Here is a 19,747-nt window from a genome sequence, read left to right as displayed (position 1 = left end):
ATTATTTCTCTATTTCTCAAGTTCCTCAAGTCACAAGATCTAATTTTACCGCCACCATTGGTCATGGCTTTTGTGCCAGACTATCCCACTGACTATTAGCCAAGTCTATAGACAGGCTATTCTTAGATTAAGCACCCATTCTTTTTTTAAATCACTTAATTAAGGTATGATTAACATACAAAAAAGTACTTATTTAATTAATACCACTTGATGAGATCAGAAATATGTATACATCCATGAAACCATCACCACAATCTACACCATAAACATACCCATCATCACCAAAAGTGTCCTCTCACCTTCTTTATTTATTATTATTTGTGTATGTGATAAGAACATTTAACATAAGATCTACTCTCCTACCAAATGTTTAAGTATACAATACAATATTATTAACTATAGGCACTATGCTGTACAGTAGATCTCTAGGACCTTTTCATCTTGCATGACTGAAACTTTATACCCTTTGACTAATAACTCCCCATTTCCCACTTCCCCCAACACCTAATAACCACCATTCTACTCTGCTTCTCTCAGTTTGACTATTTTAGATTCCTCTTATAAGCAGTATCATGTAGTATTTGTCCTTCTATATCTATTTCACTCTGCATGTCCTCTAGGTTCATCCATGTCGTCACAAATGTTAAGCATCTATTCTTGATCTAACAGATAACCATCTGTATCAACGTGATGCTTTATGTGAAAGAGGGTTGTAGCCAGAATCCTATAAAAGGAAAATATAAGCAAGGTAGCATATTGAGGCTTGTCCTACCATCATGCTCATGGCCTCTGTTGAATTCAAAACCACACCATTACCTACCTATACCTTTGCAGTAATTTCCTTACTAGGAAATCAAGGCCTAAAGTCTATCCCATTTAATCCATTCTTAATAGTGGTGACCTTGGGAAAGTCTCTAACCTCTCTGAGCCTTAGTTTCTTTATATATCTCATCTATTAAATGGGTTTAAGAGTTGAGAGGACTTGTAGAAGAATGCATATAAAGTACTTGGTCATTTTTATCACTGTCCTATGAATATCCTACCTTGGTTCTAAGAATTATATTTGTTTATAAGAATCTTTCTCCCACAAGAATGCGGGCTTCTTAAGGTCAGGATCAAGTCTTCTTCACCTCTTTAGCCCCTAGTCCCTGGCCCAGAGCCTAGCATGATCATCCACTCAAGACACATTAAATAAATGAAAGCATCATTCAAGTCCCAGAGAATCCCATAGCAAGCCTAAGATGAAAAGATTAAACCCATGTTTCCTTTACAAATCAAATTTTCTTAATTTTCTTTATAACAAAATGAATTTTCACCTTTGTGTAAGACAGTCTAAACTGAGAAGATTGGTTGTGCATCCCTCTGTGCTAGGAAAATGGAATGGGACCCTTCATAAAGAGAGTACTCAGCTACAAAATTGTCTCATGTCTCCTAACATCACAGAATCCCCAAACCAAAGGGACCCCAGAAATGATATCTCCCAACCCTTTATCTTAAAAATAAAAGCCTGAGGCTCAGACAGGGGACATGACACACATGACTTCACAGGTTGTGCTAAGAACATGGGTAAAAACCAAAGTCATGTGTGTGGACTCCCACAGATGTGTTCTGCCAATGACTGGGGCATTTCCCTGTACAGAGTGAGGTCATGCATCCTGTACAGAGTGACCACTTACTCAACGTGTTTTAAATGGGCCTAAAGAACAGTCTCTGGATAGACAACTCTACTCACATCTAGTGAAGTAAAGATACCACATATTTCCTCTCAGAAAAAGTGAGTGTGGATTCAAGGCAGGTTTCTTCCTTCTATCACTGGCCTGGAAATATGAAATCCTAGGTTTGCACTGTGGCTCACTTGCTTTCTTTGGATTCTACTTTCTGCATCTGTAAAATGAGAAGGTAGGGCTTGGTCACTGGTTTTCAAACTAGGTTGCTCAGAGCCCTTGAGTTCCATAGGAATGCCCCAGGGTCCGCCTCAGGAGTGAGAGGAAGGAGGCCCAATTAGGGCCCAAGTTTTTCCCATCCTTTTTTAGCATTTTGTTCATTTCTCAAAAGTGGACATTTAAAAATTTCTAACTAATTGTCAGTCAAATATATCTCTACTGGTTTGGAAATGTTTTGATTATATAACTATTGACTATGGCTCAAATTTAATTTCTTGACAGAAATAGGGCAAATGAATGGTTCCAATGTTACCAACTATTAAATGGTATATTGGTAGCTTTACTGCACCCAAAAAGGACTGTAAGGCCATAACACAAAGTTGTAAGGATTCTTCAAAGTTCACAAAACTGAACCACAACCCCTTAAAATTCCTGAATATGGATAATAATGCTTAAATGTATGATATTGTAATATCATCTACTTGGAGCACAAAATTTTGTCAAAATACAAAAATTCCAATGAAATGAAATTTTCATTTTGTTGTCCACATGGTCAGTCTTAACCAATTAGTTACTCTGTCCAATATGTTTTCAACTAGTCCATTTTTTACCAAATTGTCTGCTTAGGGATAGCCACAGTCTTTTGCTTCTAGCCCTAGAGAAAAACTAACATGGAATTAATGGGAGCTTGTCCAGGACTCAACGCTTCCTTCTCCCTTAACAATTCTCACTCCATCACTAAGAAGTCATCAAGATAGCCAGATATAGCTGGTGTATCACCTTAGTTCATTCATTTATTTATTCAGGGATTTAAATGGACCAGGTACAAAGTTGAAAAAGACAAGGTCTTTGCTCAATAAGCAGACAGGCACATAAGTCATTAAGATATCCTGGGATAAGTGATAGTATATATAGTCTACCAGGGACTAAGTGTGAAGGAAACAGTAGGATATAAGAAGATGGTCAAAAAGAAAGATCAGAGGAGAGAGCTATGTAACACTTGCAGGTTGCAGAGGAATTCACAGAGTCGGGCAATACCCTAGTGGGATCAGGTAAGGAGGGAAGTTGTGTCTGCAGAAGAAAGTTCTTGAGGAAGGGGACCCAGAAGTTATTCTAGGCATATAGATTACCTGTTCAGAGTTATGTAAGGGTGTGGTGTTTCCAGGGAATCTCCAGTAATTCAGAATGGTAGTAAGCACGGTTCCCACTGAGAGGAAAGATGAGATGGATCAGGTAATAAGGTGAAAAGGTGATGAGCAGTCAGGGAAATGCAAAGGGTTTCTGAAAGCATCATGTGAGAGGCTCTATGAGAAGACTGAGTGGAGAGAGGGAAAGAAGTGGCCTGGACGATTACATTCCACAGAAGAGACAGGAACACTAGAGAAATTCTTTAAAGACAGATGATTTTATATAGCAAAATAAAAGATGTCACTGTAAAGCGTGCAAGAATAAAAGCCCAAACACAAGTAGGTCACTCTGGAATCAGAGTAATGAGTGACAGAAAGAAGAGCTGGGAATGAGGAAAGAGCAGGGAAATGTCAAGTCAGCGAATAGAGATCGTAAACTCCCTCCAGAAGACAGAGCTCAGAGTAGGTAACAAAATAACTCAAACTCTAAAATAAATTTACTATGCTTAGGGTGCTATCTTAGACCTAATCAAGTGCTCTTCGACCTGCCCCAGGAAACATCATGATCCCATAAAGGACAAGGCAGCCAAAAGCTGAAGATAGCTGGCCAAGGAAGGGGATTGAATGGGAAACAAAGGGTGAAGCCTTTCTTTAGTATCCCAGGAAAGAAAAAATAATCACAGATACCAAAAGCAAAAAAAAACAAACAACAACAACAAAAAAACCCTCCACCCCATATTTTCCATTCAGTTCCTTACTTAGCCAGGAAAAGGTCAAGAATTTTAATTGCAATGGATAAGAGTGCCATAGGAAAGCCAAAACATGATCCAAAAGGGAAACTCCTCTAGGTATCTTATCCAAGAAAGTGGTCACCTACAGGTATAAATTCAGAAATTGCAGAAAGATCCCCTTCCCTAGCCACCCTCTGTAGCTGTCTCTCCCACATTACACCCACACACCACCATCCCCAAAAGAAAAATATCGCTGATACTTGAAATTCCCATAATTATCACTCCATTCGTTTGTCTGAATTTAACAGGGGCTTTTTCACAATTAAACTGTGAACATCCTGTGGATGGAGGAATTGGAGGAAGGTGGTCAAAATGTACAAATTTCCAGTTACAAGACAAGTAAGTACTAGATATGTAATGCACAACATGATGACGATAGTTAACATGCTGTATGATATATGGGGAAACGGTTAAGAGAGTAGGTCCTAAGAGTTCTCACCACAAGGAGCATTTTTTTTTCTTTTTATTATATCTATATGAGATGACGGATGTTAACAAAACCTATTGTGATAATCATTTCACAACATAAGTAAGTCAAATCATCATGCTGTACACCTTAAGCTCATACAGTGATGTATGTCAACTATTTCACAATAAAACTAGAAAAAAATGTTTTTAATGTGATCATCCTGAAGGATGGAGGGACACATAAAGAATTTTGTCTATTAATGTACATTATTGGAAATACTGTATTGTTTTTCAGGATCAGCAGAAGTGGATAGGAAGGACGTTGTATGTTTCCTCACCCGACAGAATGGTTGCCCCTGCAAAGGTGGGATAAAGACTTCTGTTCTACTGAGGAAGAGTTTTTCCAGGGGTAGCTGGTTATCAAAGTGCAACACTGTCATGGTTCTGCCTTGAGGTGTCTTTGGTCCTGTCTCTGTGGCAAGGATGACCATGAGTCCTGATCTAAGCCAAACCTCTGGGTAGTGAGCCCTAGTATATGCAAGACATTGGGCCAGGCAATGCTGGTGAGGTTAGAAAGACAGGATCTGTGCTCTTCAATGGCTTGGAATTTAGTTGTGAAGACATGAATGTCTTGAGGGAAATCCACCAGGCCAGGCTGTCAATGTTAAGTGAGGGATGAGACTTGAGTTCCAGGATCAGGGGAGGGAGCAGTCAGTTCCATCAGGGGTAGTGCTCTACTTCTCAAAACTAGGCCAGCCTCTGCTATAGGATTTGTGGTCCTGGTTCAAGACCAGGGGCTGCATTGACCTAGAAAATAACTGGAAATGTAGTTGAGAACCGAAACGGCTGTTGCCCAGTCAGTAAGCCTTAAAATTAAGTAAGTAAATTAATTAATTAATTAAAATTTGAAAGTATGTGATTGACAGATGAGAGAGAGAGACAGAGAAGGAGAAGAAGAAAAGAAGAAGAAGGAGGAGGAGGAGGAGGGGAGGGGGAGAGAGGAAGGAAAAGAAGGAAGGAAGGAGGGAGGGAAGGAGGAAGAAAGCCACAGAAGGAAATACTGGCAAAAATTCCTTACATTCTCTGACTGAGAAGCAATGATTTTCAAGTGTCCTTTCATCCCCTATTGTGACAATTGTGGAATCACTACGGTAACTTGGAAGTTTTTCAATGAAAGCCTACTGTGGAGGTATATATCATCTTTGGATCTTTATAATGGTTCCCTTTTATTGTTACTTGCTCTCTCATTTGGAGGACTGGGCTAATTATCTGTCTTTTGCCACCGTAGATACTCATTTGCTCCAGAAGAGAGGCTTACATAGGACAGAGGAGGTTTCCCACATCCCGAACAGTAGTGTTGAAGTGTTGCCACAGATGAGGCTGTGGGATGGTGAAGATTAGAGAAAGCACTAGACTAGGAGCCAGCACACCTTGTTTATGGTTGCTAATTGTTATTCTGCCTCTGCCTCAATGATCTCAATGGTTTCTCTAGGTTTTATAGTATGTATTCAATGACCTGTTTCTGATAGTAACCTAGATAGCCACTGTTTACTGAGCACTTGCCACAGGCTGAGTAAATGAGTTAAGCACTAACACACATTATCTCATTTAAGTTTCATAATGACAACATACGGTCAGGTTACGTACCTAATACTCATGTAGTGTGTCCCAGACCACAGAGCCATAAAGGGGTGAAGACAGAAACTGACCCAGAATTGTCTGCTATAAGAGTCCTTATACTTAACCACCACATGATACTGCCTGCCTGGACAACTGACCAACTACCAGGGATTGGGGTGAGATAAAGTGAGAGACTACAGGCAGAAAAAATATCTGCAGCTCTGCCTAGCCCATGGTCCCAAATTTGACCTGATGTACTGTTAAGGAATATAGGTAAACTAAAGCCTCCTACAGCCTTTTTTTTTTTTTCCATACCTTTATTGGGGTATGATTCCTTTACAAAGTTGTGTTAGTTTCTGCTGTATAACAAGGTGAATCAGCTATACGTACACATATATCCCCATACCCCCTCCCTCTTGCGTCTCCCTCCCACCTTCCCTACCCCACCCCTCTAGGTGGTCACAGAGAACGGATTTGATCTCCCTGTGCTATGTGGCTGCTTCACACTATTTTACATTTGGTAGTGTATATATGTCCATGCCACTCTCTCACTTCGTCCCAGCTTACCCTTACCCTTCCCCATATCCTCAAGTCAATTCTCTATGTCTGTGTCTTTATTCACTCCTGCCCCTAGGTTCTTCATAACCCTTTCTTTTTTTTTTTCAGATTCCATACATATGTGTTAGCATACGGTATTTATTTTTCTGTTTCTGACTTACTTCACTCTGTATGACAGACTCCAGGCCCATCCACCTCACTACAAATAACTCAATTTCGTTTCTTTTTATGGCTGAGTAATCTTCCATTGTATATATGTGCCACATCTTCTTTATCCATTCATCTGTCATTGGACACTTAGGTTGCTTCCATGTCCTAGCTATTGAAAATAGAGCTGCAATGAACACTGTGGTACATGACTCTTTAAATTATGGTTTACTCAGGGTATATGCCCAATAGTGGGATTGCTGGGTCATATGGTAGTTCAATTTTTAGTTTTTTAAGGAACCTCCATACTGTTCTCCATAGTGGCCATATCAATTTACATTCCCACTGGCAGTACAAGAGTGTTCCCTTTTCTCCACACCCTCTCCAGCATTTATTGTTTGTAGATTTTTTGATGATGGCCATTCTGACTGGAGTGAGGTGATATCTCATTGTAGTTTTGATTTGCATTTCTCTAATGATTAGTGGTGTTGAGCATTCTTTCATATGTTTGTTGGCAATCTGTATATCTTCTTTGGAGAAATGTCTATTTAGGTCTTCTACCAATTTTTCGATTGGGTTGCTTGTTTTTTGATATTAAGCTGCATAAGCTGCTTGTAAATTTTGGAGATTAATCCTTTGTCAGTTGCTTCATTTGCAAATATTTTCTCCCATTCTGAGGGTTGTCTTTTCATCTTGTTTATGATTTCCTTTGCTGTGCAAAAGCTATTAAGTTTCACTAGGTCCCATTTGTTTATTTTTGTTTTTATTTCCATTTCTCTAGGAGGTGGGTCAAAAAGGATCTTGCTGTGATTTATGTCATTGAGTGGTCTGCCTATGTTTTCCTCTAAAAGGTTTATAGTGTCTGGCCTTACATTTAGGTCTTTAATCCATTATGAGTCCATTTTTGTGGATGGTGTTAGGGAGTATTCTCATTTCATTCTTCATGTAGCTGTCCAGTTTTCCAGCACCATTACTGAACAGGCTGTCTTTTCTCCATTGTATATTCTTGGCTTCTTTTGCAAAAATAAGGTGACCATAGGTGCGTGGGTTTATCTCTGGGCCTTCTATCCTGTTCCATTGATCTATATTTCTGCTTTTGTGCCAGTACCATAGTCTTGATGACTGTAGCTTTGTAGTATAGTTTGAAGTCAGGGAGCCTGATTCCTCTAGCTCCGTTTTTCTTTTTCAAGATTGCTTTGGCTATGCGAGGTCTTTTGTGTTTCCATAGAAATTGTGAAATTTTTTGTTCTAGTTCTGTGAAAACTGCTATTGGTAGTTTGATAGGGATTGTATTGAATCTGTAGATTGCTTTGGGTAGTATAGTCATTTTCACAATGTTGATTCTTCGAATCCAAGAACATGGTATATCTCTCCATCTATTTGTATCATCTTTAATTTCTTTCATTAGTGTCTTACAGTTTTCTGCATACAGGTCTTTTGTCTACTTAGGCAGGTTTATTCCTAGGTATTTTATTCTTTCTGTTGCAATGGTAAATGGGAATGTTTCCTTAATTTCCCTTTCAGATTTTCCCTCACTAGTGTATAGGAAAGCAAGAGATTTCTGTGCATTAATTTTGTATTCTGCTACTTTACCAAATTCATTGATTAGCTCTAGTAGTTTTCTGGTAGTGTCTTTAGGATTCTCTATGTATACTATCATGTCATATGCAAACATTGACAGCTTCTTCTTTTCTGATTTGGATTCCTTGTATTTCTTTTTCTTCTCTGATTGCTGTGGCTAAAACTTCCAAAACTATGTTGAATAATAGTGGTGAGAGTCAACAACCTTGTATTGTTCCTGATCTTAGAGGAAATGGTTTCAGTTTTGCACCACTGAGAATGATGTGGCTGTGGACTTGTCATGTGTAGCCTTTATTATGTTGAGGTAAGCTCCCTCTATGTCTACTTTGTGGAGGGTTTTTAATCATAAATGGGTGCTGAATTTTGTCAAAAACTTTTTCTGCATCTATTGAGATGATCACATGGTTTTTATTTTTCAATTTGTGAATATGGTATATCACATTGAGGGATTTGCATATATTGAAGAAACCTTGCATTCCTGGGATAAACCCCATTTAGTCATGGAGTATGATCCTTTTAATGTGCCATTGGATTCTGTTTGCTAGTATTTTGTGGAGGTTTTTTGCATCTCTGTTCATCAGTGATATTGGCCTGTAGTTTTCTTTCTTTGTGACATCTTTGTCTGGTTTTGGTATCAGGGTGATGGTGGCCTCGTAGAATGAGTTTGGGAGTGTTCCTCCCTCTGCTGTATTTTGGAAGAGTTTGAGAAGGATGGATGTTAGCTCTTCTCTAAATGTTTGATAGAATTCGCCTGTGAGCCATCTGGTCCTGGGCTTTTGTTTGTTTGAAGATTTTGAATCACAGTCTCAATTTCAGTGCTTGTGACTGGTCTGTTTATAGTTTCTATTTCTTCCTGGTTCAGTCTTGGAAGGTTGTGCTTTTCTAAGAATTTGTCCATTTCTTCCAGGCTGTCCATTTTATTGGCATATAGTTGCTTGTAGTAATCCCTCATGATCCTTTGTATTTCTGCAGTGTCAGTTGTTACTTCTCCTTTTTCATTTCTAATTCTGTTGATTTGAGTCTTCTTTTTTTTTGATGAGTCTGGCTAATGGTTTATCAATTTTGTTTATCTTCTCAAAGAACCATCTTTTAGATTTATTGATCTTTGCTGTTGTTTCCTTCATTTCTTTTTTCATTTATTTCTTATCTGACTTTTATGATTTCTTTCCTTCTGCTAACTTCGGGGGTTTTTTGTTCTTCTTTCTCTAATTGCTTTAGGTGTAAGGTTAGGTTGTTTATTTGACATGTTTCTTGTTTCTTCAGGTAGGATTGTAGTGTTATAAACTTCCCTCTTAGAACTGCTTTTGCTGAATCCCATAAGCTTTAGGGTCATCGTGTTTTCATTGTAATTTGTTTCCAGGTATTCTTTGATTTCTTCAGTGATCTCTTGGTTATTTAGTAGCATACTGTCTAGCCTCCATGGGTTTGTATTTTTTACAGTTTTTTTCTTCCCAGTAATTGATATCTAGTCTCATAGCATAGTGGTCAGAAAAGATACTTGGTATCATTTCAATTTTCTTTAATTTACCAAGGCTTGACTTGTGACCCAGGATATGATCTATCCTGGTGAATTTTCCATGAGCACTTGAGAAGTGTATTCTGTTGTTTTTGGATGGAATGTCCTATAAATATCAATTAAGTCCATCTTGTTTAATGTGTCGTTTAAAGCTTGTGTTTCCTTATTTATTTTCATTTTGCATAATCTGTCCATTGGTGAAAGTGGGTTGTTAAAGTCCTCTACTATTATTGTGTTACTGTCAATTTCCCCTTTTATGGTTGTTAGCATTTGCCTTATGTATTGAGGTGCTCCTATGTTGGGTGCAGGTATATTTATAGTTGTTATATCTTCCTCTTGGATTGATCCCTTGATCATTATGTAGTGTCCTTCTTTGTCTCTTGCAATAGTCTTTATTTTAAAGTCTATTTTGTCTGGTATGAGAATTGCTACTCCAGCTTTCTTTTGATTTCCATTTGCAAGGAATATCTTTTTCCATCCCATCACTTTCAGTCTGTATGTGTCCCTAGGTCTGAAGCGGGTTTCTTGTAGACAATATATATATGGGTCTTGTTTTTGAATCCATTCAGCCAGGCTATGTTTTTTGGTTGGAGCATTTAATCCATTTACATTTGAGTTAATATCGATATGCACGTTCCTATTACCATTTTCTTAATCGTTTTGGGTTTGTTTTTGTAGGTCTTTTCCTCCTTTTGTGTTTCCTGCCTAGAGAAGTTCCTTTAGCATTTGTTGTAAAGCTGGCTTGGTGGTGCTGAATTTTCTTACCTTTTGCTTGTCTGTAAAGGTTTTAATTTCTCTGTTGAATCTGAATGAGATCCTTGTTGTGTAGAGTACTCTTGGTTGTAGGTTTTTCCCTTTCATCACTTTAAATATGTCCTGCCTCTCCCTTCTGGCTTGCAGAGTTTCTGCTGAAAGATCAGCTGCTAACCTTATGGGGATTCCCTTGTATGTTATTTGTTGCCTTTCCATTCCAGCTTTTAATAATTTTTCTTTGTATTTAATTTTTGACAGTTTGATTAATATGTGTCTTGGAGTGTTTCTCCTTAGATTTATCCTGTATGGGACTCTGCACTTCCTGGACTTGATTGACTATTTCCTTTCCCATATTAGGGAAGTTTTTCACTATAGTCTCTTCAAATATTCTCTCAGAACCTTTCTTTTTCTCTTCTTCTTCTGGGACCCCTATAATTCAAATGTTGATGGTTTAATGTTGTCCCAGAGATCTCTGAAACTGTCCTCAATTCTTTTCATTCTTTTTTCTTTATTCTGCTCTGTGGTAGTTATTTCCACTGTTTTATCTTCCAGGTCACTTATCCGGTCTTCTGCCTCAGTTATTCTGATATTTATTGCTTCTAGAGAATTTTTAATTTCCTTTATTGTGTTGTTCATCATTATTTGCTCTTTAGTTCTTCTAGGTTCTTGTTAAATGTGTCTTGTATTTTCTCCATTCTATTTCCAAGATTTTGGATCATCTTTATTATCATTACTCTGAATTCTTTTCCAGGTAGACTGCCTATTTCCTCTACATTTGTTTGGTCTGGTGGGTTTTTACCTTGCTCCTTCATCTGCTGTGTGTTTCTCTGTCTTCTCATTTTGCTTAACTTATTGTGTTGGGGTCTCCTTTTTGCAGGCTGCAGATTCGTAGTTCCTGTTGTTTTTGGTGTCTGACCCCAGTTGCTAAGGTTGGTTCAGTGGATTGTGTAGGCTTCCTGGTGGATGGGACTGGTGCCTGTGTTCTGGTAGATAAGCCTGTATCTTTTCTTTCTGGTGGGCAGGACCGTGTCTGGTTGTGTGTTTTGGGGGTGTCTGTTACCTTATTATGATTTTAGGCAGCCTCTCTGCTAATGGGTGGGGTTGTGTTCCTGTCTTGCTAGTTGTTTGGCATAAGGTGTCTAGCACTGGAGCATGCTGGTCGTTGAGTGAAGCTGGGTCTTAGTGTTGAGACGGAGATCTCTGGGAGAGCTCTCACTGATTGATATTACATGGCACCGGGAGGTCTCTGGTAGTACAATGTCCTGAACTCAGCTATCCCTCCTCAGAGGCTCAGGCCTGACACCTGGCCAGGGCACCAAGACCCTGCCAACCACATGGCTCAGAAGAAAAGGGAGAAAAAAAAGAAAGAAAAGAAAAATAAAATAAAATAAATTTAATAAAATAAAAATTTTTTAAATATTATCAAAATAAAAAAATTTTTAAAGTAATTTTAAAAAAAGAAGAGAGCAACCAAACCAGTAAACAAATCCACCAATGATAACAAGCACTAAAAACTTTAAAGATAAACATAAAAATCAGAAACTAGTCAGTTGCATACAGCAAACCCCAAGTCTACTGTTGCTCCCAAAGTCCCCCGCCTCAATTTGGGATGATTCGTTGTCCATTCAGGTATTCCACAGATGTAGGGTACATCAAATTGATTGTGAAGATTTAATCCACTGCTCCTGAGGCTGCATGGATAAATTTCCCTTTCTCTTCTTTGTTCGCACAGCTCCTGGGGTTCAATTTTGTATTTAGCCCCACCTCTGCATGTAGGTCACACTCTGGCGTCTGTTCTTCACCCAGACAGGAGGGGGTTAAAGGAGTGGCTGATTAGGGGGCTCTGGCTCACTCAGGCCGGGGGGCAGGGTGGGGGAGGGAGGGGTACAGAATGCGGGGCGAGCCTGCGGCGGCAGAGGCCAGCATGACATTGCAACAGCCTGAGGCGTGCCGTGTGTTCCCCCGGAGAAGTTGTCCCTGGATCACGGGACCCTGGCAGTGGCGGGCTGCACAGGCTCTTGGGAGCGGAGGTATGGATAGTGACCTGTGCTTGCACACAGGCTTCTTGATGGCTGCAGCAGCAGCCTTAGCGTCTCATGCCCATCTCTGGTGTCCACGCTGATAGCCACGGTTCGCGCCCATCTCTGAAGCTCATTTAGGTGGTGTTCTGAATCTCCTCTCCTCGTGCACCCCAAAACAATGGTCTCTTGCCTCTTAGGTAGGTCCAGACTTTTTCCTGGACTCCCTCTCAGCTAGCTGTGGTGCACTAGCCCCCTTCAGGCTGTGTTCATGCAGCCAACCCCAGTCCTCTCCCTGGGATCTGACCTTCGAAGCCCGAGCCTCAGCTCCCAGCCCCCACCCACCCCAGTGGGTGAGCAGACAAGACACTTAGGCGGGTGAGTGCTGGCCAGCACCAATCTTCTGTGCGGGAATCTCTCCGCTTTGCCCTCTGCACCCCTGTTGCTGCGCTCTCCTCCGTGGCTCTGAAGCTTCCCCCCCGCCCAACCTCCTGTCTCCCCCACTGAAGGGGCTTCCTAGTGTGTGGAAACTTTTCCTCTTTCACAGCTCTTTCCCAGAGGTACAGGTCCCATCCTATTCTTTTGTCTCTGAGTTTTCTTTTTTCTTTTGCCCTAACCAGGTACGTGGGGCATTTCTTGCCTTTGGGGAAGTCTGAGGTCTTCTGCCAGCGTTCAGTAGGTGTTCTGTATGACTTGTTCCACATGTAGATGTATTTTTGATGTATTTGTGGGGAGGAAGGTGACCTCCACATTTTTCTCCTCTGCCATCTTGAAGGCCCTCTCCTACAGCCTTTTGAATAACAATAAATCATAGTCCTAAACTCCCAATCCAACCCTCCCCTACTCCCCATCTTGGTAACCACAAGTCTGTTCTCTATGTCTGTGAGTCTGTTTCTGTTTCACAGATAAGTTCATTTGTGTCATATTTTAGATTCCACATATAAGTGATATCATATGGTATTTGTCTTTCTCTTTCTGACTTACTTCTCTTAGTATGATAACTTGGGAGTTTGGGACTAGCAGATGCAAACTATGATATACAGAATGCATAAACATCAAAGTCCTATTGTATAGCACAGGGAAATGTATTCAATATCCTGTAATAAACCAAAATGGAAAAGAATAATAAAAGAATAAATTATAAAACTAAGATAAATGCTATTTTTAGAAAAGAAAGACAGTGGGTAGATGGTACAGCAATTCGAGTTATCTCCTTTTCAAGAGTCTTCTCTGATGTACATCAACTAGTGCTTCACAGAAGCCTAAGTAAATGAATGGGTGAGTGAATTAATAAATGAACCAATGAACCTGGGGGTGGGGGAGCCTGGGTGTAATAGGGTAGAAGGAAAGAAATGTCACAAGTAGCAGTAATATTACCACCAATTAGATGGTTGCATTAGATAGTAGAAGCAGCTAGTTTTTATTATTAATGTTCTCAACACTGTCTAGTATTTGTGCTCACAGTAATCTGGTCCCAGCCCAACTTTCTGGTTTTCTCTATCCCTGAGGCAGTAGATAAGCTTTTCTTCAACTCCAGCCAAATAAACTCCTCACTATCCTTATACTGTACTTTCTCTGCATATCTGCTGAGTTCACACATTTCCCCTAAAGAGCTTGTCTTTCCTCTCTTCACCCCTAGTCAAAAACCCTACCTACCCTTCAGAATCTCGCTGAAATTCTCCTCTTCCCCTGCCACACCAAGAACAGGGCAGTAGAGCTTCTAAGAGCTTGCCAGTGGTTACAGCAGTCAATAGAGACATTTGGCAGGAATTGTTCCCAGATGTACATGAGTGGTTTCTGTTAATGGTTGATGCTGGGGCAAATGAGGACCACCCATGCAGGCTCAGTATGTCTCACCAACTCATCTGGATTTAAAAAAGCTTTTGCCTGTCCCTAGTGAGATGTTGGTGTCCTGGTCTCAGGCTAAGTATAATCCAAGAGAGAGGATGAACACATCATTATTGATAAAAATAAATCTTCCCTGCCACCAAGATGAGCTCACTTAACCCTATACATCTTATAAGCCTTGCTCCAAAAACACCTTATATTTGTTCTGTGCTGTTTTTGCCTTTTGGCCACTGCTTATGCTGGCTCCCCTGTCTGCAATGCCCTTGCTTTCTCTCCCTGCTCCTTTCCCTTCCTTCCTCTGGATAATTGCTCCCATTAATTAAGACACACCACTCAAACATCACTCCCTCCAGTAAACCATTCATGACTATCTTTCAGGATTATGTGTGACTTCCATGTGTTTCCATAATTTATTATGTGCATCTCTATCACTGACCTATCTATCATTGATTTTTATTTATTTCCTTAGTCTACCTCCCCCAATAACTTCCAGATCCTGTGCAAACATGTCTCATTCATTGTTATATCTTTTGCTGCCAGGAGAGGGCCTGATACATAGTGGTATTTAATATTTTTGCTGAATATGAGTGAATGAATGAATGAGCAAACAAACTGGAGATCTGTCTGTCAGGCCAGAAGATGTGGCCTCTTTCTTCTAGGGTTGAACTTCAAAGTAATGAGAGTAATTCTCTGAAGACAAGTTCTTGTCCTGTACAGACGAAGTCTAGCCTAAAGCCTCTTTAAAGGATGAAGCTGCAGAGGAAATGGTCAGGAGACATGCATCTGGGAGCTGTCCAGGGTACCTGACTGGCTGTAGGGCTAGCCTAACCCAGTTGGGCTCTCTGCTCTGTCGCCTCAGCTCCACTCGAATTTTGGCCTTTGACAGTAATCCCCACCCCTGCACCAACTGCCGCTGCTCACTTGGCCTTCCTGGCATCGGCCATTCTGCAGTCACTGCCCTGATTTAACCGTCTTGAACTCACAGGCTCCCTGCTTTAGGTTTTGCCTAACCAGACCATTAACACCCGCTATATCCCTGGCTACTTCCTGATCTAAGAGCCAGTTCCCTACTATACTGAAGTTTTCCAAGTGCCTTCCTTAACCACCATGTGGAAGGTTCCCACTGACACAGACTTCCCAGGCTTGAATCTTCACCTGCACCCCCCGCATCATTACCTCATGCCACGTGGCTTGGGTATGGAGTAGTGAGGACAACACCCCTGCTACCTCATCCACTGGAGTTGAAGCTCCACAAATGCTTGGCCAGTGAATCCCCAGGAACTGAAACCCCCTTCAAAGTCAGATTTCAAGCTCCATGTATTTTACAGCCTCCTTGCATTCACCCAGCCCTTAGGTCCAGCCATAACAAAAGTCCCTCACAGAAAATCCTCCCCAGCTCAATAGTCCTTACTCCCACTGTAAGCATACTTTGAACTAAGGCATTAGGCTTTCCCAGAAATGTCCTGCTGCCACTCTAGAAGCTCTTGGCATGTAAATGCCCTTCTCTTTTTCTGTCTCATGAATACACACACACACAAGCGTGAGCGCGTGTGTATAAGTCACTTGGGAGTAACTACTGGTTTGTAGGTCAGAGAAGATAAGAGAACCCTAAGTCCTTAGCCTAAGGCCTTAATGGCCTAATAATTGTCTACTCAGGGGCTAGCAAAATTTGCAGGTTGCTACCCTTCTCAGCTTAGCTTTGGAAGTGTAACAACCACTGAGTTCAAAGGACACCCTGGCCTCAGAGGAATTAAGGGGTGCCATTAGGAAGCTGATGACCTCGGCAGCTGTCAGAGGTGAAAATTGGCTGCCTTGTGCCTCTTGGCCAGCCCCCTTCACATCTGTGAAAGAAACTAGTCACGCTTGAATCACTCCTCTTTTGTCTTCATGGATGTGAAGCTTTCCTCCAAGCCTAGGGGTATTTATCAGGGTATCAGAGAAAGGAAAGGAAAATATGATCTGTACCTCCTTGCCCACATATCTCACTCCTATATTCTATCAACAAATAAGGCAGCCAAAGCGGAAAGCTGAAATCAAGTATTTTCTATGTCTAGAGTCTGTCACCCTCAAAACACTGACTTACCAGTAAAGAGTTTTTGCTACTGATAGCCAAGAATATTTCTAATCCAAAACTGGGAGGTGGTACAGCCATTTTAAAGAGAATGCTTTGCTTCACTGGATAATTCTGAGCATCCTCTCTTTTCTGACCAACTCTTTCTGCAACCCCAGGGCCCTTGTTCTCCCATGTAACTTACCAAGTGCTCCCTTCACCTAAACAGCTCGAGCCTCTGTGGAGCATCTTCACACTACATCCACTTCCCTTCCAGTTCATAAAGACTCTAGAGCAGCTTCAGAACACTCACCTCCACCATAAGCCTTCCCAGGTGGATTAGAAGAGAGCCTGGTAGAGGACAAGGAGGCCCAGACTCAAATGTAGGTCCAGGAGTTGTCTCCACATTTAACTATTTGTGCCTCTTCCACAAGTCTCTCTAATGCCGCCACCCATAAAATGAGAGGATTGAACACCAAAGACCTTTCCAGCCCTAAAGCTTCATGCTCTATGGCACCACTCTAAATATGTATTTCCCATTGACTGTTCTACAAATTTTGAAAAATTATCTATCTGGTGCTCACACCTAGTTTACATACACTTTGCCTCATTTTAGGGTTTTATCTCTGTGGCCTTTTAAAACTCTATTGTTAATATATTTTTAATCAAATAAAAATATGACTAGAGCAGCTGCTTTCACTGGCATCTATACGATGCCCTGATGACTTCTGGACATTTTAGCCAAAGAGCGTCTCTAAGGCTGAGCATGTGGATATACCTAAATATCTGGTTATTTTACCATGGGGAAGCAAAACATTCAGAGCATGACTCATTTGGAGGTTTTGCCATCGAGGAGGTCCCCTGAAGAAACTTTGAACATCTGCCCACCACAGTATTTGCTGCTGCTGAAAAAAATTTGAATGGCAAATATTCTGGATTATGATGAATTGTCCCTTTGCCCTCAGAGAGGGCTCAATTTTGGAAAACCATCGAGACCCTAATGAAATAGTAAACTATGTTCCTATCATCTTTGTCTTCCAGATCCTGAAACTGAAATTTTCCAAGCTTTATCCTGTGATCTTAGCACATCCAAAAATTTGCCGTTTTTTTCATAAAATGCAAAGCTTATCTTTGTATGGTAAAAATTAGACAAGATAATGATTAGCTAAGTCAAGAAAGCAAACTGAATACCAAGTACAAAATGTTTAAAGGAAATATCTCTTTTTAGATATCTAAAGTTATATTTCTTTTTTTTTAAGTTAATTCTTTTTTTTAACTGGGATATAGTTGTTCCTCTAAAGTTATATTTCTAATTTTTCTTTATGCTATCCTTTCTTATAAACAGATTTTAAGCAAATAAAAGAAAGCAAAGCTATGTAATAAATTAGCTATCAGGTTTGCTTGCAGAATTCAGAATCCATAACTTTTTTTTTTTTAATACTGTTGGCTTTTTCCACTATCCTGCCTTGTATGCCTGTAGGATAGGAAAAACCTTGGCAAGCATCCTCAAATCGCCAGGGGGTAGGCAGCAGAATGTGCTTCCAACCACTGAAATATTCTCATTGTTCACACACTAGCCACACCAAAGAGAGTGACCTCTTTCCAACACTGACAAGTGAACATGAACAGCCCTGCTGACTTTGATTGGCGGGTCACTGGGTCTCTGACCTTGAATGACATTGCTGGCAGATTTTGACTGGCAGGCTGCAGCACAGCAGAACACCTCCAGTACACATGCCCACTCTCCAGAAATTAGTCCTTATCTTTTCAAAAACGCTCTTGTGTTCCCGAAACATGGACTAAACATGAAACAAAATGTGACTGAGGGCGTCAAACACATGAAAAAAAAAAATGCTCATTAATTTACAACCCTCAGATCCCACTGTAATTGACACATCCAGTGATGCAGTTAGTCAGTCTTTGGCTGCATTTCCATGAGGCCAAATACCAAAATTAGGTGAGAGAAATTCAGGCCAGTCATACAGATACATTGTCAACAGCACACCAAATATCCAGATACTTAGGCATTTCTGGATGGTTCTTGACATGCAAACAAAACATCTGGGTGACTGAACAAAGGTTCCATTTTTCTCTGGATACTTAGGCATATTGAAGGGAAGTCTCAGTCTTGGCCAGCGGCCCTCATCCTGTGTATGCCTAGGTGACACTAGGGCTGATGAAGCCCTTCCCACTATTCTGGCGAATGAAAATATGGTGACTTTAACACACTACTCCACATAGCATCCAAGTCAAATTTTTCCCTTAATAAATAAAAATATTTTTTCAAATAAAAATGCCACAAATGTCTTAAGAAACCACTGCCTTACTTTTAAAATAAAATCAAGATGTTCCAAAACTGGCAAAAAACCATGAACCTCCCATACTCCTGGTTAAACAGGGCATGTTTTACACCCGAGCTCAACCCTGGTTCCTCCAGAAGCTCCACTAAAATGAGAGTGAAAGAATGTAAAAAATTTTAAACCTTCAAGTATAAAGAAAATGAGAAGGAGACAATGCAAGTGAGGGATAGGAAAAAATTGGGGGAAGTTGGAAAGTAATTGGAGGAATTAACAGAGGTGAACATTTTGACAACTAAATACCTACAGAGAATAAGAAATAAGCTAGTTCTCCCAACACAACCTGGGAAGTTTCAGGAATTAGAGACCCCAGGTGCCATGGAATAAAGGGGGACTGAAAACAAGACAAGTAGAAGAATGTTAGTATAGAGGCATTCAGATTCCCAGGTTCCCTCCCAAACCACCAAGTAACCAGCCTTCTCTTACCCCACAGAGAAGTTTATTCTATGGAGAAACTGAACCAAAGAAAGTCCAATCTTGTGACACAGAGGCAGGGCAAGAGCACTGTAGTGAAAACAGAAGAATAAGAAAAAGCCCACATCCTAAACAGTAACCTCCCAACCTCCTGCTGCCACTCAGCTGAGATACTGTTGTCAGCCAGGTGTAGATCTCCTTGTCATAGGTCAGGGTCCCTGAGAAATAAATGCTGAAAGGAAGATTTGGGTGTAGAAAGTGTATTGGAAATGCTCTGAAGATCAGCACCTGTGGAGGAGGGCAGGAAGCATGACTAGACAGAGGAGAAAGTATAAGAGCAATGCAGCAACAACAAACGACTCCATCAATCACATGAGGAGCTCTGGAGGTGGGATGGCCCTTCAGAGCTACCCCATATTGAAGCAAGGAACCAGACCTTCGTAACGCCTATATTGGCCATTCACTGGATGCAGGCTGCTCTCTTCAGCTAGAGGCAATTCAAGAAAAGAGACCCAGGGGTTTCCCTGGTGGCGCAGTGGTTGAGAGTCCGCCTGCCTTTGCAGGGTACACGGGTTCGTGCCCTGGTCCGGGAGGATCCCACATGCCGCAGAGCGGCTGGGCCCGTGAGCCATGGCCGCTGAGCCTGCGCGTCCAGAGCCTGTGCTCCACGGCGGGA

The sequence above is a fragment of the Lipotes vexillifer genome, unplaced genomic scaffold, assembly GCF_000442215.2.
Source record: "Lipotes vexillifer unplaced genomic scaffold, Lipotes_vexillifer_v1.1 scaffold283, whole genome shotgun sequence".
Classification (NCBI taxonomy): Eukaryota; Metazoa; Chordata; class Mammalia; order Artiodactyla; family Lipotidae; genus Lipotes; species Lipotes vexillifer.
Note: the sequence above shows the minus strand (reverse complement) of the source record.